The sequence below is a fragment of the Cavia porcellus genome, unplaced genomic scaffold, assembly GCF_034190915.1.
Source record: "Cavia porcellus strain 051 isolate PalLab524CR breed Dunkin Hartley unplaced genomic scaffold, mCavPor4.1 scaffold_18, whole genome shotgun sequence".
Classification (NCBI taxonomy): Eukaryota; Metazoa; Chordata; class Mammalia; order Rodentia; family Caviidae; genus Cavia; species Cavia porcellus.
In genome coordinates this window covers 24,605,794-24,630,296 of record NW_026947501.1, presented here as the reverse complement: position 1 = coordinate 24,630,296, position 24,503 = coordinate 24,605,794, and the positions used below count along the sequence as shown (strand labels likewise).

Below are 24,503 nucleotides of genomic sequence, written 5' to 3'. Positions count from 1 at the left end.
TAGCAACCTGACGGGTCTTCGGACTGCCTGATTTGATAGCAACTAAGGTACATAAAAAAACTAAATGCTCTTATTGTTTGGTTGATTATGCTGACCTGGCGCCAGAGATCTGAGCATCTTTTGGAAGGATGCCAGTATGCAATACAGCAAACATAGGAGTTTCCTTCTTGTCTTTGAAGTCCAATATTGTTTTCACTGTTTTGCTTTGTTCTGATTAATTGTTTTGCTTTATTCAATATTCTGTTTTGATTGATTTTATTGTGTTTTGTTTTTTGCCTGATTTTGCTTTACCTGATGGGATGAACAACTATTGTGAAGATAACAAGAGACACTATGGTAGCTATTATTTTCCTGGTATCCTGCTTTGAAGTTCTGTATCAATTTTGCTGCATTGTTCTGATTGGCTTTGTTCTGTCTTATTTTGTTGGATTTTACTATCTTTAAAATAAAAAATTAATTAATTAATTTTTAAAAAACTTTTTGAGCAAGTTTTAAATTTAAATTATGTGTTGACATATGATTGGTTCTTTGGATATTATCACTGGTAGCTGTTTTCTCCTCACAAGGAAGTAACAGGAACTGATTCAAGTCTTTTGAATAGATTGAGTAAGTACCTATACACTGAATCATACCCAAAGCCAATGGTGTATCACAGGAAGAATCCATTTACCAAAGAGATCTCTACTATGGTGGCAGAGGCTTCTAGCCCAGCTAGTCAAGACATTCAACACAAACACCCAAGAATCATGACAAGAGGCAACAAAATGCTTCCAAAAATTCACAGCTCTATACAAATGAATCTCATAGACTCTGAAGTAGATAAATATCCAGGCAAGCAACTCAAAAGAGAGACAAGCAGCTAGATGAATCAATCACTAAGATGAGCTTAAAGAAAATACCAATAAGCAGGTGAATGATTTAAGGAAGACAATGCCAGATATGAAAGACTACTTCCGTGAAGAATTAGATGTTATAAAAAGAAATCAAGTGGAAATCATGGAAACGAAAAACTCAGTTGAAAATGTTGTCAGTAGGCAAGATCAATCAAAAGATGCAATATCAGGACCTGAAGACAAAGTTGATGTTCTAGAACATTTACTCATAACACTGAAAAAATGAGAGACAATCAAAAGATAATTCAAGAACTCCTAGATGACTTTAAAACAAAACGCTTAACAGTCACTGAACTTGAGGAATGGATACAGGCAGTGACTAATGGTATAAAAAATTTACTTGCTGAAATTATTGCATAAAATTTCCCATATCTAGGGAATGAGATGGATACCCAGGTAAATGAGGCATTAGAAACTCAAACAAACATGACCAGAAAAAAAACTCTCCATGACATAGCATAGTCAAAATCCCAAAGATTCAGAACAAAGCAAATTCTAAGAGCTGTTAAAGAAAGGCATCAAATTGCCTATAAGGGTAAATACATCTGAATGATTGCAGATTTCTCAAAACAAACCTTAAAAGACAAGAAAGTAGACAGTGCTTTTCAAAGAAAAGAAAATAATTGCCAACACACGTTATTATGTCCTGTAAAATTATCCTGCAAAATTGATGGAGAAATAAAGGCCTTTTATGATCAACAAAATAAAGAAATTCTCTGTTCTCTAGCCTAAAGGACTTTATTCATTTTGCTTTGCTATGCTGACATCTTTCATTATTTTTGCTTATTTCTGTGGTTTCTTCAGTAAGATATCATGACTGGAGCCATATAAAACACAATGCATTGCCATGTATTTTTCTGCTGTTGTGGACTTCTTTGCTCTAACAATGAGTAAATGTAGAAGATACATCATGGAAGACAAAACATAACCAACTTCAATGATATTGACATATAAATTAAAATAGCAATAATAGCTGTTTTGCAATGGGTTTGCTACAAGAGCACAGGTGTAGTGCAGACCACCACTAAATCAAAGGCAACGTGGGAAAGGAAAAGACTCACATTAATATCATCATCATTGGACACGTGGATTCCAGCAAGTCCACCACTAGCAGTCATCTGATCTATAAATGTGGTGGCCTCAACAAAAGAACCATTGAAAATTTTGAGGAGGAGGCTGCTGAGATAGAGATGGGCTCTGTCAAATATACCTGGGTCTGAGATAAACTGAAAGTCAAGCATGAGCATGGTATCACCACTGACATCTCCCTGTGGAAATTTGAGTCCAGCAAGTATTATGTGATTATTATTGATGCCCTTGGATGCAGAGACTTTATCAAAAACATGATTACAGGCACATCTCAGGCTCACTGTGCTGTCCTGATCGTTGCTGCTGGTGTTGGTGATTCGAAGCTGGTATCTCCAACAATGGGCAGACCCATGCACGTGCCCTTCTGGCATACACCCTGGGTATAAAACAACTAATTGTTGATGTTGACAAAATGGATTCCACTGAGCCATTTTATAGCCAGAATACATAAAGGAAATTGTTAAGGAAATAAGCACCTATGTTAAGAAAATAGCATTTAACCCTGATATGGTAACTTTTGTGCCAATTTCTGGTTGGCATGGTGACAGCATGCTAGAGGCAAATGCTAATATACCTTGGTTCAAGGGCTTGATGGTCACTTGTAAAGATGGCAACTCCTTTGAAACCACTCTGCTCAAAGCTTTGGATTGTATCCTTCTACCCACTTGCCCAAATGACAAGCCTTTGTGATTGCCCCTCCAGGATGGCTACAAAATTGGTAGTATTGGTATTGTCCCCATAGAGACTGGAGTTCTCAAACCTGGCATGGTAGTCACCTTCACACTAATCAATGTATCAACTGAAGTTAAAGTCTGTTAAAATGCACCATGAAACTTTGAGTGACGCTCTTCTTGGGGATAATGTGGGCTACAAGAACTTTTCTGTCAAAGATGTTCATCGTGGCAGTGTTGCTGGAGATAGCAAAAATGACCCACCGATGGAAACAACTGGTTTCACTGCTCAGTGATTATCTGGAGCCGTCCTGGCCAGGTCAGTGCTGGCTATGTCTCTACTGGACTATCAAGCTCATATTGCTTGCAAATTTGCTGAGCTGAAAGAAAAGATTGATCACCAGTCTGGTACAAAGCTGAAAGATGGCCCCAAATTTTTGAAATCTGGTGATGCTGCCATTGTTGACATGGTTCCAGGCAAGCCCGTGTGTGTTGAGAGCTTGTCTGACTATTCACATCTGAGTCATTTTGCTCTTAGCAATATGAGACAGACAGTTGCTGTAGGTATCATCAAAGCAGTGGACAAGAAGGCTGCTGGAGCTGGCAAGGTCACATCTGCCCAGAAAGCTCAGAAGGCTAAATAAATATTATCCCTAATACCTGCCACCGCAGTCTTAATCAATGGTGGAAGACCCGTCTCAGAACTTACTCCCAATTGGCCACTTAAGTTTAATAGTGAAAGAATTATTAATGATAATAACACGTTATAAAGCCTTCAGAAGGAAATAAAAGTGTTTTGTGACCATTTTGTGTGTGTGTATGTGTGTGTGTGCATGTGAGGCAGTTTTTAAGTTATTAGTTTTTAAAATCAACAGTTTTTAATAGAAACAAGTTGACCAAAAATCTGTCACAGAATTTTGAGACTCACTAAAACAAATATTAATGAGAAAAAATAGCAATACAACATTTCTCACGCAGTTAAACAAACATATAAAATATTATTCACACCAGTATTAACGAGGCAAACTCTATTAGGAGGAGTAAAATTCAGAACAAATACGAAGGGACAGCAGATAACCTGACGACTGTATACAACCTTAAGACTTGCTATATGCCATCATATAATATTCCACTTTTTTGGATCTATTTTTCAGATGTATTGCACACATGTATAAAGAAATAAGTAAAGGTTGAAGCATTGTTTTGTAACAGGGAGAAACTGAAGACAATATAAAACTTCAACTACAGTGGTTCAAACATAAAATGAAATTCTTCTATGCAACCACTAAAAAGTAATGGATAGCTCTACCTTAAAGCATGATGTAGAATATTAGAGTAAGAATGATATCTACGATTTTTTAAAATGAAAGAAAATTTCAAAATGAGTAATACATGGGTCCATTTTTATTAATCCACTGTGCACATATTAGGAATATAGAGATACCATTAAGGCATACATAGCAAAAAAAAAAACCAAAAAACATTGTAGAACTGTGGTTCTCAGAGTGAGGTCTCTGAACCGGCGGTGTCAGCACCGCCAGCGGGTTGATTAGAAAGGCAGTTCTCTGGCTCCTTCCAGGCTGGTTGCATCAGAATCCCGAGGAGAGGGATCCAACAGTGTGTTTCAACACATCCTCCAGATGAATCTGAAACTCAAAAAAGTATGTAAATCGCTGGCCAAGAAAGAGCATTTGTACATGATCAACTATCCACAATGAATATAGTATTCATTAAGTACTGAGAACATATAATAATAAAAGTAAATTTTAAAAAGAAAGGATATTTATCTGGAGGTAAGAAAAAATATAGCTTAAGAGGAAATTTCTAGTTGTTTAGTGCCTATTATGCTGTAGAAAAATATAATTCTTTTAATCAGATTCCTCAAGATTGATTCCACAATCATATTAGTTGTGGCAACTTTAGTTCACTCAACTTTGAGCTCTAATTGAATAAAACCCAACATGGAAAAATTCAGGTTTGTGAAGCCAGTGATCTAGGCAGGTATCTACTTTACTGAATGATCTCATACAAGGAACACACATCTCAGGAACTGAACCTGACTCAAATGGAGGGAAGAACATATTCTCTGAGCCTCAGTGCCTTGTCTAAAATTGAGGATGACAACAACCACCTTGCCCTGGATAGGTTTCAAGGAAAGCAGCTGACACACGAGAAAGCATGCTGCTGATCGCCTTAGTAGTATCAACAAGGTTTCTTAAAACATCAAAGTCCCCTCAAGTCACTCCAGGTTTCAGAAACACCATTGCTTAAAACTGGCCCCAAAAGATCCTTCACATAGAAACAGAGCTACCAGAGAGCCGGGACACATACCTGTCAGGATCACTTTCATACAGAAACATATAGAACCCTCCCTGAGCTAGTGAAGATGGGCAAGTGATTTCTCTCCACCTATTCCCAGGCCCTCCCGCCCATCGCTATCGCCTCCAGCCTGCTTTGTGCCCAGAGTCTTTTATGGCCTGTGAAAGGCCTTCTCCTGGCAACCCCACCTCCGTGTCCTCAGACAACAAAGCAGGCTTTTCTATTTGCACAAAGTGCTTGTTGCTTTCTTGATCCATGAGAAAACGTGAAGCAGAAGAACAATAATGTGCTACTTCTTTCTGCTCCAATAAAAAAGTTATGAAACAGAGGCCTGGGGCAAAAGCAGGCTCCCTGTCATGTATTTTGACAAAGAAATCATTTCTGTAAGCACAGTCCCCAGGCAGATAGCAGTGAACAAACCCATGCAGCTCTCGTGATCCGGTCTCAGGACCAAGGCAGGTGTCCAAAGCAGCAAGTAGACTCAAATCCACTCCTAAGTAGGGGTGCAGAGCATCTCCAGGAGTGGCCCCTACTCTATCGCACCAACCTTCCAAGAGTCTCCACCCGGGTCCAGAAGAGCTGCTGGGAACACACAAGTGCATTCTGTTTTCTTCACTGCAGTACTGATTTGATAAGTCTGCAAAGAAGCTCAAGAACTGGTCTTTTTTTTAAATGTCTCTCTGGGTGATGTTGATGGTAACCAAATTTAGGAACCTATTCTAGAGGCATCTAAAACATTTCTCCTTTGAAACCCTGAGCCTCCCAGGTAAAGCTGATCTTACCACCCACTTTGGCCTTCCTTTTGCTTTACACAGATGCTCTAGAGGGTGCCCATACCAGTGTGAACAGATTACAGCAATTCCCCCACCTTATTCGTGGAGGACCCATTCTAAGATCCTCAGTGGGAATCCAAAACCACAAACCCTATATATATTATATTTTTCCTACAACCTACCTAAGGTAAAGTTTAATTTATAGCAATGATAAGAGATTAACAATAAAATTGAGCAATCATACTGTACCGCAGTAAAAGGGATGGTGATATCGATTTTTCTCAGTGTGTCTCACTGTATTGTCTGAACTGATCCTTCTAGTAAGGATGTGAAATGACGCAGACAGTGTGGCACAGACTTTGACGGTGTGCCAGGACGACGATGGTGGCGCTGGTTGGCCAAGGGTTACAGGAAGAGTTGACAGTGAAAGCCCAAGTGGAGGGATCGTAGGGGGAATCACCATGTTCCCGTAACACATCTCTCTGACCCCTAAACATGTAATGTTCCCCCAAAGACTCATATTGAAGGCTTGACCCCCAACACAGCAAAGTTCAGAGGTGGGGACCACAGAATGATTAGATCATAAGGGTGCTGATCTCATCAATGAACTGATCCACTGATGAGGGCATAGCTGGATGGGCCACTGGGAGTGGGGCCCCGCTGGACGAGGTGGCCCACTGGCGCCATGCCCTGGAGCTGTCCCTGCCTCTTTCTTCCTCTCGGGCTCTTCCTTTCTCTGCTTCCTGCCTGCCATTGAATAAGCAGCTTTCCTTCAAAATGCCCTTCTGCTATGATATTTCTGCCTTGAAGAGTTTCAAACTCCTTAGTTAATAACTTAAAATTAACACCTTCCAACCAGTGTGTCACAACAATTAACAGCTGCATTTTAAACAAAAACCTTTGGAGTCTGCTGATGATGTGCTGGGGCCTCTGAAATTGTAGGCTAAAATAAACCTTTCCTCCTTTAAATTGTGTGTGTCAGGTATTTTGTCACAACGCAAAGCTGACTAACACAACCCTCCGCAGGGGAATAAGGGTCAGATAAACTGGTCTAACTCTAAACTTTGCCACCTACCAAGCCACATTCTTGGACCCCCGCTGTAAAATATAAATAGTGATTACCCCATAGGCTGACTGGGTGGATGAGATATGCAAAAGCACAAGGCCTGGGCAAACCAGCAACGGGCTGCAACAGCTACTCTGAGGCCTTTGTTCAGAGCACTTTTCTAGGCGTTCTAGGCTGGCTACTGGCCTGTTAGGGACCAGCATCATATACAGCCATTCCTTTGCATGTAAGAAGGCAGAGGAGCATGAGGCCCAGGCAGCAGGCCCGTAAGTGTGGGTGTGCCTGCTTGGGTGGAGTGACCAGTGACTCTCCTGTGACCACAGTCTCCACTCCAAAGGAATTCCTTCAGGGAAATTGTGCCAATGACAAAATAAAACCAGGATAGAGTAGAGGTAGGAGGATGAATGTGGAAGAATTCATAAACTACCACTGTTCCAGTAACTGACCCATATCAATAAAATAATGTTTTACTTATTAAACTGTCTAAAGGTTTTTTCAACTTTCACTAAAAAAACTATTACTATTTTCAGTGACTGAAATGTGCTCGGATATGCTTCATTACATTTCTAGAATCTTGCTTAACTTGTTTTGATACAGTATTTCCAGGATCTGTTCTAAATTGAGCTTTTGTCAATACTCAGCTTGATTGGATCCCATTACTGGAAAAGGTGTCGCCCGGAGAGGGGTGAATCCACACAGAAGAAGCGGGTGCTGACACACTGTTTTCAAACTGATGGGCCAGTCATGCGAAGGTTTTTGTTTAAAATGCAGCTGGCAAATTGTTCCCACAAACTGGTTAGAAGGTGTTAATTTTAAGTTATTAACGAATGAGTTTGAAACTCTTCAAGATTTTGAAATAGTGAGAAAAGCATGTTCCTAGTGATCACATCTGGGTTTTGTTTTATTTTTTAAATTTCTTGCAGTGACCCCAAGGACACAACCTTGAAGAAATAAAATGTACATGTTTATTGTTTTTAAAATGCCTTTTAGAGAGCATGAGCTTCTAAAGGGCCAGTTGTCATCACCTGTAAAGGGTCAACAAATTCAGAGTCCTTCTCCTATTTATAAAAGGAAATCTGCCTAAGTCGTTCTTAAGTGTCCTGCCACAAGATGACCAATCAACCAATCTCTGTGTAGTATAAGAAATATTTGTAGTCACTACCCATCTCTTTTAGTGTACTGTTAAGTTCCCACTATATTTTTATAACCCTGGTTTTTTGTTTGTTTGTTTTGTTTTGTTTTGGTGCCAGGGTTCAAACTCATGACCTCGCCCTTGCCAGGCAGGTGCTTATGCTGCTGAACTAAAGCCCCAGCCCCTATAACCCTGTTTGTACAACAATTACCAAATCGGTGGTATCTTACAACCCTAGAGTACTTCTGGCATCAACTGTTTCGATGAATCATTTAATGAACTAATTTTATCCACAGCATTATCTGTATAACCCTAACTCTAAATCCTCTTATGTGTATCATTTAAAGATATACAAAGATATATACTACTCTGTTAGTAATTCCACTTACAAAATTTTTTTCCTAAAACCAGTGAGTTTATTTAGAGGCTACTCACTGTTGAAAATATATCTGGTTTGTGTGATCTTCCTCTAGTAACCAAAAATTATTTCTTTAAATATTTCTTATTAGAAGTATACAACTATAAATCTGTTTGATCTCACTTTTCATTGGACTAGTATTTGCTTTATGTATTTTGAAACCCTTTCATTAGTTACATAAGTGCATTGGTGTGTTATGTCCACTCAACAAGGCGACTCTCTGTGTAATGTCCCCTTTAAAACTGGTAATATTACTTTTTCTGAAGTCTACTTTGTCTATTGATATAACAATTCTGTTTTGTTTTAAATTACTGCTTGCATGGTATATCTCTTCTCATCTTTCTACATTTCACCTATTTACGTCTTTAAAGTAAGTTTTTTAATAAACCACATGACTAGACCTGCTTTTCTTTCCAACCTGATAATCTCTAATTTTTATTTGGAATCAGCATTTGCATTTAATATGATTGCATATGTGGCTGAATTTAAGTCTACTTGATAATTTGTCCGATCTGTTCTTGGTTCTCTTTTGTTTCCTGATTTTTTGTATTAATTAACTCTATAATTGTATCTCTACTACTGGCTTATAATGTTTTTGTTTTACTTTTTAGGGACCACTCTAGGGTTTCAACATGCATGCTGTAGCTTGTATGTAGATGTCTCCCCCAAAGCTTCATGTGGTCATACGTGGTGGTGTGATGCTGGGTCCAAGGGTGTGGGTGGCATTGCCCAAAGTGTGGGTAGCCTGGGTGAAATGCAAAAGCAGGCTTGGCTGCTGATGCTACTACTCACTGCTTCTTCACTTCCTTTACTGCCTTGCACACCATGAACTGTTACTTTTCCCTTGCGATGCACCTCTGCTGTGCTATCCTACCTCGGAACCTGCCAACTGTGGACTGAAACCTCCACAAACTGTGAGCCAAGTAAATGGTTCCTCCCCTAACTTTGGGGGTTGGATATTTTGGATCAGTAACAAAAGGGATAACTAAAGCAATGCAGTCTACTTTCAAATATTTTCCCTTCAAGAACAGCGGCAAAAATTACTGAATGTATTTTTCTTCCCATCCTCAGTGCTATTATTACACTTTTTAATCCTATAACTGTTAAAAATTCTCAAACATGTTTCCTTCGTCTCCGCAGCAACAATGGGCTTTTAATTCCACCTCTAGCCTCAAAGTAGAGTGCTTTGCCTAGGCTCAGTGGATGGGAGAGGTGCCTCCACCACCATCCCACCCCACACCCAGAATCATATGGTTTGTAATTCCTATAAACCTGGGAAGCAAATGATGTCTATGCTCATGCACCATAGAGAGGAGCACTCTCAGGTCTCCTACCTCACCTTCATTCTTTTCCCTAAGCGCCTGAATGATACAAAAGAGCCAAGGAGTAAGCACAGGCTCCCCCTGGGTACGCAGTTTCCAGGAATTGGCAATTGTCATGTTAGAACCATACTTTACATTGAAGAACTCATTAAAATTTCAATTGTTTCCTCTACCTGCTTTGGGTGTTTGTTTGTTTGTTTTGATAGGGGAGATAACGTCCTCTTTTGCCTCATATACTACCAAAACTGAGACAGCTCATAAATCCTGTCTGTCCTTGGAGGAGTTTCTCACCCCTGGAATTTAGTTTACCTGGCTGATTTGAGACCTCAACTCTCTAATGGACTCAGAAGCTGTGAGTGTCTATTTTTCAGCCTTCAGCCAGCTTTTCTGCATTACTTAGGGTGGGAGCAAAAAGCTCATGAGGCTTTCTATATTCTAAAAAGGAAGGAAAATTCCCATAGTATTTTGTTTATTGAAATAGACTTTAGGAATTACTCTGAGCTGAAACATATTAAACACACCCAACCATTTAAAACTTCATAAAACACTTCCCACACTGAGAAATTCATACTAACAATATGAAATTTTAAGCAATATTTTCTAAGCATCGTTGAGCAATTTTCAGTGTTCTTTTCCAGTGAATAAATGCATCTTAGTTTTTGACACACTGTTTTCTGTGCATGACAGCCAGACAACCAGGAATTCATTTCTGCATCAGTACACGTTTCTCAACAGTCTACGAATGTTTTTTCTTTTGCTACTGCATGAGAAACCTCAAAATATGTACTATTATTAAGTTTACTAAAATTTCCTAACAAACAGGATTGGTTTTTTGTGACTTTAAACACTGCTTTTAAAAAAAAACTATGAAACCTGTCTTCCTGTCTGGGAGCTGAGCTTTCACATACATTGCTAAATGGAGTGCCTTTGTATCACCAATAGCTTATCTCTTCCAGAATGATAAAAATGTATAGAGGGCTCACCCTAAAGATTTCAGAGATAAATATATATTTCAAATAATCTTCTTTACCAACTTTTTAACTAATTTCTCAGATCTGATTGGATTTTCCTTGCTTTTACTTTGTAATGCGGCTAGCCAATACAGCTCATTCTGGGAGTAGAACTTATTTTGTATGACGTGTGAGGTTTGCTTATATTTACTTTGCAGTATTATTTTCAGTTCATGACTTCTCTTTAAACCACTTGTTCACTTTTTAAGTATTGCTTTACAATCCATAAATCCACTAATCATTGCAGCTTGTTTTAATATGCTCAAAGTAAACATTATGCTAAAAGTGAACCTTAGCCTTCTGTTTGATGGGGATCCCCATTCTACCCTCAGTACGCCTTATGTGTCAGGCATGAGACACAAGTAAATTTAATCTCTTTTTCTGTATTTCTTGGATTGGGAAATAAACATAAATGGAGGCCTTAGGATGTTCTTCCTGCTCCCAATGGATCATCTTTGGGAATTTCATCCCACTCTGGAGAACATTGGTATAAGACACATAGCAGGTGCTTCACCTGAGTAGGTCATTACTAATGCAAATTCTCTTCCCTAGAGGGAACATGTTTGTAAAAAATAGAGAAATAAAAACACTTGGGATTTCATCTAGTCTTCAACTCTCAGGTGAATCACGGAGGTTTATCTCACAGAAGGGCGAAGAAAGGGACCAAGTTAGAGGGACACTGAGAACTCCTGAGGCTGGAGGGGTCTGCACTAGACTAGGCCTGAGGATCAGGAGATGCATCACTGAGTCACTGAATTGTGTTCTTCACAAGGCCATAAGCCAGGGTCAACTGTCACAGAGTCAGCTCACTCAGACTCCTGAAAGCAGCCTCCTGAAGGAGTGCAGAAGACTGGCAAGTGAACTCTGCTCTGGCCTGAATAGTATCTGTCTTATTTCCCAGGAGCCACTGGGCCCCACGTAGGCAGAAGTGTCTATCAGATTCCCAGCAATATCATTGTCCTTCACCCACAGTTCTCTTATCTAAAAATTCTTTTTCAATTCTTTTGAAAACAAAGATGGAAACATTGCAGTCCAAGCCTGCAACTTCTGCATACCTAGAGATGACACTGAGTTTTCCTTGTCTTGCCTACTAGTACCTCTGAGAGCTGGACAAACCCAACAGGCTGCCTCCTCCATCCTCCTCACTACCAAAGCATGGAAACCAACCCAGTGTTCCTCTAGGGACAGCCTGACAGAGAGTCTCTGTGCCTGCACAGGAGAGCTCTGTGTGTCCAGCTGCCAGCCCGCAGCCTCTAATAAAGCCACACAGGGAAAAACCTCTCTCAGGCAACAAGCATCACTCATCTAGCATTTACTGGCTAGTAGCAGTCCTGTGATGCTAACTTCCTCCAGCCCACTTCAGAAGCCCAACTTAAATAACAGCTTTCATGTTAGGCTCTGAAGTGAGCCAAGGTTTGGGAAGCAACTGGCTTTTGAGATGTGGCTTTGCTCCTTTCTTCAATGGTCTCTTTTAACTAACACTAAGCCAAGCTATCAATCAACAAAAATTTTTTGAGTACTTACTATTTCATTTCATTGCAACAGGTTTTTTTTTTTTCTGAACATGCTTACTTATACCCAGATACCATCAAAGCATCAAATAAAGAGAGACAAGGTAGACAAAGAAGACAGATTCAGAACTAAGTGAATCTTTAACTTTTGTTTTAAGGTGACAAAACTGAAGTCCAAAAGATTAACTATCTTTCCCAAGAACTTTCAGCTATATCCCAGTTACTCAAAGCGCTCAAATTTGAATCATAGAAGCTCAGAGTGGAAATGGACTTCAGAAATGTTTTATCCATTTGCTGATAATTGAAGTCTTTCTCCCAACATATGCTGATTCAGAGGTCTGGAGTAGGTTCAGAGATCTGACCCCCACCTCCTGCAGTGCTGGATGATTCAGACACAGGTGAGACATTTTTGGAGAAGCCTAGTGGTGCAAATTACCAGATTCCAATTTTTCAGGAATCCCTGACACATGAGCTGCAACAAGCACTGTGATAGACTAAAGTCCTGTTCACATTCTCCAGAACTCAGTGAACTGTCTGCCCGTAGAAGCACATATTCATTCTCCCCAAGAAAGCAAATGTGGTTAAGACAATCCATCGGCATATTAGAGTCCTCTATTTGGTCAGCCAGGAGCAGCCATGGACGTGCTTCTCCCAGGCCTTCCTGATCCAAGGATGAAGCTGGTGGGTTGCCTCCTGCTGCTTCACCTTGGAGAGCCACTGAAGCATTGGCAAGTGTCATGTTAGGCAGTACCACTCAGTGACTGAGAACAGCAAGGAAATTAGACATTTTTTTCCTGGCAAAAGATTCTTGGGGTGAAATCTTGCTTGAAGACTCCACATCCATCCAGATGAGTTTTCTTTGAGACATACTACAATCTAAGACTCTTCCCACAGTTATCTCCTCACCCTCTTTTCCCTGATATCAGACCAGCTTTATGAACTGAAGGGTCTTCCCAGATACTCCTACTTCTCCTAAAGTCCCCACATACATTTATTATACTCCTAATTCCACCTTGGTATCTGCTTCCTAGACGGCCTGACTCCCACACCACCTGACGTGCATGGCCTTCTTGAGGTTCATCCCTTGTACCCATGCTTGTTTTGGCATAGGAAGCAACTTCGGTCTAATACTAGTGGTAGAGGTCACAATACCATAAACATAACTTTATGAAAAAATAATCCCTGGGGTTATCCCTTGGAAGAAGACTATATGCATGACAGCACCTAGAGCTTCATGGTCATCCAGTAAGACCATACATAATCAACTTTCCTACACTTTCTCCTACTAACTAGTACTAGTTGTGGGCCCTAAATCATGGAGTCCATTCAAGGAGTGCACACTCCAGGAGCAACGCAAGATACCCTTCAGAGTATGAAAGATAACACCTAGAATAGCTTATTTTTATATTACAAATAAGAAGCAACTTCAAATTTCCAATGATTACTATGAATATATTAATAAATGAAAACATTTTATTGATATCAATGAATAATTTATAAAATCTGGACAGCAGAACTTTAGAACAATAAAAAGACTAATTCCTCTATCACATGCTTTTATATTTTAAAAAGAAAAAACAGAAAAATCAAAAAGCAAACAAACAATTAGAAAGCAACAATAAAAGCAAATAACAAAAACAAAAACAAAAACATGGCAATATAGGATTTCAAAGCAAGATGACAGGAATTTAACAATGGTGGTTATATTGCATATCGTTATCCTCAAAGTAATTGCTCAGGCTACCAGATACAGGCATGCAAGATTGGTCACACAATATAATTTCCTTTTAAGCAGTTTCTTACCCTTTTACTATAGCTATTATAATTTTGGATCTTATAATTTTGGATCTAATTTTCTTACCCTTTTACTATAGCTATTATAATTTTGGATCTTATTTACTCTTAATTTTTTACATTAGCAAGACAATACAGTGTTTATAATGCAAGTCTGATTTATTTCACTTATGAGTATGGTTTAGTTGCATCCATTAGCCTATTTAAAAAAGCCTCAAGTTTATCGTTTATTGTGGCTAAGTAGTATTCCATTATATAAAAATACCATGTCTTTTTTGTCCATTCTCCTGTTGATGGGCATTTGGGTTGTTTTCAAGATTTAGCTATTACAAATTGTGCTGCTATAAACATGGGTACACACATATCACTGTGGTATGATATTTTCAATTCTTCTGGAAGAATACCCAGAAGGGGACTATCTGGGTCAAATGGAACCTCTAATCTTAGTTTTTTGAGGAGTCTCCATACTGACTTCCACAGTGGTTTATCACATAATTCTTAACATGTGAAAAGAACTGTCCTTCCTTAACACATTTCTTTTTCCAGAAAAGTACCTCAGGTACTTCAGTCCACACTCAGCTAAGTTTCAAGACCCTTCATTATTCCTAGCCATGTTTGTTAGTTGTCATGGAACTCTATGTGGCTATGACCCAGGGCCTCTGGCCTTCATCACATATTCCTCTGTATGTGTAATAAAACCTAGTGAACTAGGCTGGACTGTGTATGACTATCAGCCTTCCTTTAGTGCAAGGCTCAGTTATCAAACCAAATGGAGTTATCTCCTGGGCCCTTTTCCCCAAGGCTACATCTTCAGTCCTTTGATTCTTACCTCTTACAGCCTTGAACAAACACCAGCCCAGAATGAAAAAGAAAGTTCCTTTTTAAATCAAAATGGAACTGATCCCCTTCTGGCTTTTCCATCTTCCTAGGCTGGTGGCAGCTGTGAAGCATCTTATCACATAGAATCCACAGAGGCCCAGGTCTTATCAGGAAGATCTAGGAAATGTCCTTGCATGAGACCTCATACTAGCAGAGATGATGTTTCAGGGAGGGAATCTTAAACACCTTCTAGAGAATGAATGCACTCCTGTTGTCTTGCATACCTAAAATCCAGGCCCCTGAAGAGAAATATAGGCAAGACAGTGTGTCATAGCTGCTCTGCTGTGTCAGTTCAGCCTTAGATTCTAAGAGCCGCAGGTATCTCAGTAGTCAAACTCAATAGGCAAGAAATATCCTTTCCTTTAGTTCAGTTTCTGACTCTGGACCACCTTCCAGTATGGAAGAAAGTGGAAAACGCTTTGGATCTATTCACAATAAAATATAAGGCACTTTCCAAAAAAAAAAAAAAAAAGTGTAACGTGATTATTTTTGGTGCTTCTTTCCCCTAAGGTTATGCAAGAAGTTCAAGATTCTATGCAGTCAGTGCCGGGTGCTTGCTGGGGTGGGGTTTGAATAGAGGGACCCATTAGGCACCAGTCATCTGTTCCCACAGGTTTTCTCTGGTTATTTGAATCAAGGACTCTCTGCTGGGGCTGTGCCACACACAGGGCAGGTTTTAGTTGTTATTTGTTTGTTTGCTTGTTTGTTTTTGGTTTTGCAACCACCAAAAGGCTCATGTTCCTGGAGTTCACACACATTCTCTACAACTTGCCATCTCCTAGTTAACTACCATCAGGCAGAACCTCAGATCCACTGCTCTCCACTGCTTCTGCTCCCCCATCAGCGTGGGCAAATCTCTAAGGTGAAGGAGGATCCCAGTCTTCCCTGACTCTACCCTGAATTCCCTTTCTCTCTTCCAGTATCTTCATAGACTGGCATCTCCTAAAGGATTTGGCTTTCTGAAAACTACTTTCCTGAATGTGGGATAAAAAAAAGGGGGACTGGCCAGGGCAGAAAGAAATGCAGGATAGAGAAAGGCAAAATATCCAGGGTGGAAAAAAGTAATAACTAAAAACATTATGCAACTATCAGCTTCATTATAGAGCTCACATTGAACATCAAAACCCCTCAGACCTTTTTCTACTGTATTGCTGTTTAGATCTAGCTCCTAAATCTTTCTGATTCTTTAATGAAATAGAGGATTTAATATTTTACCCTATTAAATTTTGTTTCTGTTAGTTTTAGTAAATTGCTACTGAATGGACTGTAGGCTGTGCCCAACATAGGATATAAACCACTATTAGTAAAGACTACTGTCTTTAAGATGCAGTAGTTTCACATTTTTATGCTATGGAAATGAATATATATATATATATATATATATATATATATATCTTACTATTAGTGTCAAAAGAAACATAATCAGTCACCAGGTAGAAAAATAAATTAAAATGCCATTGTTACTAGTCATGCATGTGGGAAATTATCCATGCAAAAACAATTTATCTGACTCTTGTTTCAGTGGAATACTTTGATGCACTCTTTTAAGTTCATATCTTTAATTGCCAATTAAATATCTTTGGAGAAAATACATTATGATAGAGAACTAAAAGAGAAGTGTTTGTTACACAGAATTTCACCTATTCCATACCATATAGCTTGGTTAAATAATCCTCCAGCACAGATTCCAGAGTCTTAAAAGCTAGGAGAAATTGGTGTGACTAATCCATGCCTGTTGTGAAAATTACCTGTAAGGTGTTGAACATCTGTATATCAAAAGCTCCCAGCTGGCTTTTTAAAAGACATTTTCAATTTTAAGTAATACTAACTTAACAAACTGAGAGTTTAACTAATAGTCAATAGACAAGCATTATTTGCTGTACTTTTCATATTTATCATCTTAGCTTTTAATATCCTACATCTCCAATCATGAATAATAACCACCACCATCTAAAGAAAGATTCTGTTTGGTTTTAAACAACGATGGTGACCCCCATCCTAAGTCAGAGATTGGTTTCTAAGTGGGTTAGTGACCTGTTTTTACATGAGCTTCTAAGAGGGTCCCTCCTTCCTAAGAAAAGAGGGAAGTCTTACTAAGAAGAAAGGAATCTTCCTAAGAAAGACTGAGAAATGGCCCCTTTCATTCTCTAGACACTGTTGCTTCTGGATGCAATGCCAGAACTGCTCCACCCACCTTCCAGAAGGCTGGGCTGAAAAGCAAACAGAGACACAAGCTGGAACTTTGATGACATAGTTGAACAGCTGAATCAGCCGGTCTTGAAACCCATCTGACCTCAGAATGTCTAAGTGTGTTAGATAATAAACTTCCTGACTGCCTAAGCCTGGGATAGTGAGAGGTGAACCTGACATGTGATTACTGTCAATGGCTGAAAGTGATTTAGAGGAATCATTAAATTTCAAATGTAATGTTCTGGTTTGATTTTCAGTGACCTTGCAGAGTGGCTTATATTTGTTGTTGGAGTCAGGAAAATACAGCATATTAGAGACAACGGCTCAGAGGGAGAAGACACCTTTTAGAAAGATGTAAATTCCTTTAAAAATTCTTCAGTTTGTTTCAATATCAGTTGAAATACAAATGGAATTTTCTTGAACCATGATGTCATAATTTAGAAGTTCAGTGGAAAATAACAGATAAAATAGCAAAGAAATACTCAAAAATGAGACCTATCTATTGTTTACCCTATCATAATAAAATAAACTATACAACTCAAAGACTAAAACCAATGTAGCCTGACAGAAAAATACTTAGACCGAGATCCAGAGAACATGGCGGACAGATAGCAACAGCTACGCAGGCTCTCTCCAAGACCCAGCTTAGAATCCAGAAATGGTGCGGAATCCAGGAATCCTAACCAAGAAGCGATATACCCTGCTGACCCAAGAGCGAACTGGGCTGAGAGATACCAACTGGGAATGCAATCCTGGTGCTATAACAGGAACAGATAAAGCCTGAGTGTGGAAGCTGGAGCTCGCACCATTGAAAGCCACGATTTGGGTTTCCTGTCACCACTGCTGCATCTGAATCGGCTCGGCAGGGAGAGAGACGCGCGAAAGCGCTGAGAACAGGAATCGGTGAATGGAGTTAAGAGTTGGGCAGGCGGGAGCCGTGCATCGACCTCTGGTGAGTGAGGGAAACTGGGACTCTTTCACGATCTAGGAGGCTCCAACAGAGGACATTATGAGACTGGGCAGACTTGCCAGAACAGGGCGCTGTAGTGACTTCAGTCACATATCTCCCTCTCAAGCGGGATTGGTGAGCAGTGCCTAGCCTATGTGACGCTGCTGGCTGAGACCCAGTAGGCTAGCACAACCCAGATCCCAGCTCCTGAAGGTGCACCCTAGCAGTGAGGCCTTTCGGTAGGTTGACCTGGAGAGGCAGGCCCCGCAAAGACTGCCTGGTCCGTAACTCCCTGGTGCATGGCAGTGGGCAGGAACACCTAGCTGGCGCAATTCAGTCAGACAGTGGCCGACAGGGAAGGAAGCTGGGCCTCCTATATACGCTTGCATATATAAGGAACAAAGAATATGGGAAGAGAGAGCAACAAGAAAGGCTCTTCGGCCCCCAATCTTGAGAAGCAGGCAATAACAGACATGCCACCAATAGACATAAAAGGCTATCTCCAGAGCCTCATAGACGAGTTCAGGAATGAAGTTATTAATGACCTGAAGCAAGACATAAGCAGAATAGTCAGAGAAATGCTAAGCACTACCCAAGAAAAAGCAGATGGTGGAATGGAAGAACAGAAAAAGAGGGGAGAATTGTTTTATGGAGAAAATAGAGAAAACATAGAATACATGAAGCAGGTTCAAAGAGATTACCAGGAAACTAAAAACTCTATCGAAAACTGGCATAACAGCTTGAAAGAAACTAAGGATAAATTATCTGAACTGGAGGACAGATTTGTAATATGGGAGCATGAAATGAAAAACTTCTTAAAAATAACAAAAAAAAAACCAAACAGCAACAATACAAAGGCTAGAAGATGATAAGAGGATCTATAACTTGAGAATAAAGAACATAAGAGAAGAAGTGGGGACACAAACAAATGGACTACAAAAGCTATTCACAGAAATAATCCAAGAGAATTTCCCTAATTTAGCAAAAGGTAAAGATACTCAGATATATGAGGCATACAGGACTCCAGCTACCTACAACCCAAATAGAGATACACCCAGACATATAATAATCAAAATTCCAAAATCCAATGTAAGAACAGAATATTAAAAGCTGTCAGAGACAAGAAACAAATCACTTACAAAGGAACACCCATCAGAATTACAGCAGACTTCTCAGCACAAACCATCAAATCACGAAGAGCATGGGGGGAAATAATTCAAGCTTTGAAAGATAATAACCTCCAGCCAAGATTGAGATATCTTGCACAACTATCCCTGGAAATTGATGGAAAAACAAGGTGCTTTCAGGATAAAGAGGAACTAGGGGAATATGCAACCACCAATTCAACTCTACAGAGAATACTGCAGGATATTCTAAAAAAGAAAAATACGAAGAATCCAGAAATAGTGGCAGAGAGGCCACAATGAATGGAGCAGAAAACAAAATGAAGAAGACAAGCTGACAACTAATGACAGAAAAGGAGCTCAAGAGAAATGAGGCAGAGAAAATTGGATGATAGAAACAGCTATCTTGGAGAAAATGATATCATAATAGGTAGTGCTGATTTGGTATCATCTTATTTTGAAGCCCCATCAAGATTTTGTTCTTCTGTCTCCATAGGTCTTAACATGTTTTATCTTATTGGATTTTATTATATGTGATAGTATAAATGAAAACTTTTATAGACAAGGAGATTATGCAGAAACCATAGTTCATTATCTTTTAGTTGATTCTAAATACCCTGTAATACTGTCATTCTCTTGAATGGTTATTCATTGTGTTGATATATTTGATGCTACAGTATGTGAAATTATACTCAAAGATCTCAAGGAAAGAGACAATATGGTAACTACTTTTATGTCAGGATTATCTTGTGATGAAACACTAATTTGCTTAAATGGTTATGTACTGATCCGCACTGTTTAGTTGTTATGCCCTCTTTTATCTCAATCTCCATTTTATTATTTACTTTATTTTTATCCTTTTAAAGGAAAAATAAATTTTAAAAAAGCAGGATATATTATAGTAACCCACTTTGATATTCTATTAACTTGATTTGAAGCCCTGTATTGCTCTCACCATCTTGTTTTGACTGATGTTCCTCTATTCTGCTTTGCTTGATAGTGCCAGGTTCGAAAGTTTAGGCAACAGCTGTGAAGATAGTGGGATTCATTATGATGCCCATTCTGGTTGACTATTATCTACTTTTGAAGACCTGTAATGTCTCTAATGCTTTGGTTTTGTTGGTTTTGTTCTTTACTGTTTTGTTCAATTTTATTATAACTGATGATATAGGCAATTCTATTTGAGATAGCGGGAGGCATTATGGTAACCATTGTTGACCACCTTGTATTAGGTTTTTACGTTATCTATTATGTCCACCCTTTTGATTTAACCGATTCTGTTCTGTTAAGTCACATTTGGTTTTACTCTCTTCCAAAAAAAGCAGTAAGAACTGTGGGAGCCATAAAACCCAAAATGTGTAATAGTCATTGTACAAAAGAGAGGAAAAGAAAGTGCTCTAAATGGTATAACTGTATGTATATTTAAGTGTATAAGATAGACAATGATATTACTGTGCTTTGTTGGATCATTGAACAGAACTGTTTGCAATCTCGCTGTTTGAATGTCCACTTTATATGCTTTAATCTATTTCTAAGAAGACAATATGTAATCCATTAACTAGTGATTTCCTACTATTTATTTTTTTCTGAAATTTTGTATAACTTGTACCCTTTTTCTGCTTTTTTCCCTTTTTCTCCTTAAATAAAAAAAGAAAGATAGACCTAGACCAACAAATTAGTATAACAGTACAGAAAATCCAAAAAGAGATCCAAATATGTATATAAGAAGTTGATACCTGATGACAGATTATCTCAAGCAAGTGATATGAAATCCCCAGATAACCTGCCAAGAAGAAGCTGAAGAGAAATTATACCCATTTATTTTATCGTTTCAACATAAATTACAAAGATTTAAATGCATAAAATGAAATTACAAGATAAGGAGTAGAAACAAATTTATATAACCTTGAAATAAAAGGTTTGATTAACACACCAAGCCAAAAACTATAGAAGGGGAAAGAGATGATATATTTGACTACATTTAAAATATTTGAAATTTTTTTACAGGAGAAAAACCTCAACTGAAGTTTAAAGTTACATAATAAACCAAATACAAGTTTCATTAATATAGCAATCAACATAAAAATTCTACTCTCTCTAGCTTTCCCCAGTGCCACGGTGACCGTTATTTGTCACAGCCTTTAGGACTGAGTCTCTTGGGCACCATACTGCATCGGAGCCTGGCACTAACACCAGTGGACAGAGACTCACATCCACAAGTTCTTGACACCCACTGTCCCACTGGACCCAAGTTCAGTGAAAATCCACCCACTGTTGTTTCTCCGCACTCACTGATGCAGTCTCTAGAGTATTGTGCAGGAACACACTTTAAGGAATGCCTTGGCTATCAAAAACTGAATGATTTAAATAGAAAAGCAATTAGAAGTACTCATGTGAGGCTGCTTTGCAGGCATGGCTATCCTCCCCTGTAGTGCTTTACGGTCATCCATGGTCAACCCCATCGTGTTCTTTGACATTCGATGGTGAGCCTTCGGGCCGCGTCTCCTTCGAGCTGTATGCAGACAAAGGGCCAAAGACCACAGAAAACTTTCGTGCTCTGAGCACCAGAGAGAAAAGATTTGCTTATAAGGGTTCCTGCTCTCATGGAATTATTCCAGGATTTATGTGCCAGGGTGGTGACTTCACATGCCACAATGGCACGAGTGGCGAGTCCATCTATGTGGAGAAATTCGATGATGAGAAGTTCATCCTGAAGCACACAGGTCCTAGCATCTTGTCCATGGCAAATGCTGGGCCAAACACAAATGGTTCCCAGTTTTTCATCTATACTGCCAAGACTGAATGGTTGAATGACAAGCACATGGTGCTCAGGAAGGTGAAGGAGACCATGAACACGTGGAGGCCATGGAGTGCTTCGACCAGCAAGAAGATCACCATCACCGACTGTGGGCAGCTCTAATGCACCAGGCTTGTGTGGCTCGTGACCACCAGACCGTTCCTCTAGCTCATGATAGCACCCTGCGCCCCACCTACTCAAAACGCCCCCATCTCTGCTCTCACTGCAGTTCTTTGGGTTCCATATCTTCCTTGCTCCCTTCCAAACATAGCTGGATTGTGGTTAAGTTTATGGTTATGAATAAAAACTAAATAATGAAAAAAAGAAATACTCAACTGAAAGAAATCAGGTTAGAATATGTAAGAGGGTAGACTTGTTCAACCCTAACCAGTTGTTAATTCTATAGTGGAAGTCTTAAAAGTTAAAGATCTCAGAAAAACATTTGAAAACCTGGTATTTTCCACACAAAAAGTGAACTTCTTACAACTGCAGGAGTAATAAAACCCAAATAGTGTAATTGTTATTCTAAAAAAGAGAGGAAAGGAAGGTGGACTAAGGGATATAACCACATGTATGTTTGAGTGTGTAGGATGGAAAACCATATTACTGAGCTTTTGTTGGATCACTGAATGGAATTGTCTCCAATCTCACTGTATGAATGTCCACTTTATATGCTTTAATTTTATAATTTGGACAACTGTTTCTAAGAAGACAATTGGTAACCTATTAACTAGTGATTTCTTACTGTATATTTTTTTTCTTGAAATTCTGTATTACTTGTACCCTTTTACTGCTTTGTTTTTTTTTATGTCTGTTGGGAGCCGCGTCTGTGATAGCTCGCCTTGCGCGGCGGACGTGCGGCCTGTGGTAAAGAGCAAAGCCTGAGGTAGATTACCCCTCCCATCGAATATGTTAGTTTCCTGCTTACCGCGTAAACAACCCGCTCAACAATATAGTCTGCCTGGCAACTGATGATGTTAGCCAATCAGCTTGCCTTGCTTACTTTAACATGATTGGACACTGTACCCGTATATATACCGGTGCCACCCCTGGGCGGAAGAAGAAGCCAGGTAGAAGCCCAGAAGTAAAAGCCCAAAAGGAGCCGCGGAGAGCGGACCGGTAGAGGCTTTGGGGCAGACTGAAGCACAAAAGGAGCCGCGGGGAGCGGACCAGAGGAGGCTTCAGCTGGGAGAACCCAGGGCAGGCTGTACGGAGAAGGAAAATAAAAAGAAAAGGTTGTCCACTACCAGACTTTGTCGTGTGTCCTTCCTGCCGGCCGGGAGCGGACATCGACATTTGGAGGCCCGCCCGGGGACTGATCACCCCCGAGACGTGGAAGTGGACAACGCTCCAGTACAGAGCTGCGAGACAGGTGAGTTGGGGATAAGCCTGGGCTCTGGGTGGCGCGCACCTACAGGGCTTTTAGACTCCCCTCAGGCTCACGCGTAAGTGGCGGATTCCTTGGGCCTCACGCGGTGAGTAACATATTAAAAGATGGGAAACATGTTAGGTAGCAACACTAAGAGCGAGGGTGGTTGTGGAGAAAGCTCTCAAGAGCTTACAAAAGTACGCAGGGTATCTGAGCAGGCCCAGTCAGGGAGCTCCCGAGAGGGGTCCGTCAAGGGGAACAAGGATGCTAAGGAGGAGGACGGGGCTCTAGCCTCGGAGTCGTCTGACTCCGAGGACGAGGGAAAGTTGAATGGCAAGGAGGCCAAAGAGACCAGCTGTCAGGAGCCTAAATCGCTCAATAAGGAGTCGCAGGGTTCTTTTCCAGCGTTGCCCCGCGAATTGCGCTCTGCTCAACCTGGTCTGCGGAGGAGTAGAGAGCTCCTGAGCGCTCCCCGGCGCGAGAGGGAGGCGAAGCCTTCCGCCCCACCTTGGGGGCCGTTTCCGGAGGCGATTCCTCGCCACGAGGCGGCCGCCTGGGAGCTCTCTCCCCTTTCGCCAGAACAGGAAGTGATGCACGGGCCCCCATTTTCCGCCCAATCATGGCCGCTGTCTTATGCTCCGCCGCCGGCGGGTCGGTATTTTTACAGGCGGCTTTGGCAGGGGGGACGCTTGTCTCATGAGGTACATCCACCTGGGATAGATAGTGGCCCCTACGGGATATTTCCTGTACAAGTAGCTATGGGCCAGGGACGCAATGTATGGGAGCCTTTTGAGATAAAGCAGATTAGAGAACTTAAAAATGCAGTTACAACCTTTGGGCCGACTGCGCCTTACACCATTGCCATGCTGGAGAATCTGTCTTCTGGGCCCCTCACCCCCGCGGACTGGATTCAGCTGGCAAAGGCGTGTCTGCCCTCGGGCAGTTACCTGGATTGGCGAGCCTGGTACACAGAGTTCTCTGCCGAGCAGGCTGAGAAAAACGCCGGTCGAGGAAATGGGGCCTGGGGATTTAGCTCAGTGGCATAAGCGCCTGCCTTGTAAGCAGGCAATCGCCAGTTCGATCCCTGGTACCAATAAAAAAAAAAAAAAAAAAAAAAACGAAAAAGATAAAAATAAAAAATAAAAAATAAAAAACAAAAAGGGGGAGTAAGCCAAGGCCTGCCTCCAAAGGCGCGGT

The 24,503-nt window shown here is 40.3% G+C and overlaps 1 long non-coding RNA gene and 2 pseudogenes across 1 annotated transcript in view; 2 read left to right on the top strand and 1 right to left on the bottom strand.

The window, feature by feature from the left end:
• LOC100718583 (putative elongation factor 1-alpha-like 3) overlaps positions 1-3,297 on the top strand; it is a 39,471-nt pseudogene extending 36,174 nt beyond the window's left edge.
• Positions 3,298-4,035: 738 nt separating this feature from the next.
• LOC111756554 (uncharacterized) overlaps positions 4,036-24,503 on the bottom strand; it is a 101,822-nt gene continuing 81,354 nt past the window's right edge. The window contains exon 2 of the long non-coding RNA XR_002790987.2: positions 4,036-4,299. This is a non-coding gene — a long non-coding RNA (uncharacterized LOC111756554). The remainder of the gene's footprint in view (positions 4,300-24,503) is intronic.
• On the top strand, positions 21,309-22,060 carry LOC100724566 (peptidyl-prolyl cis-trans isomerase A-like; annotated as a pseudogene).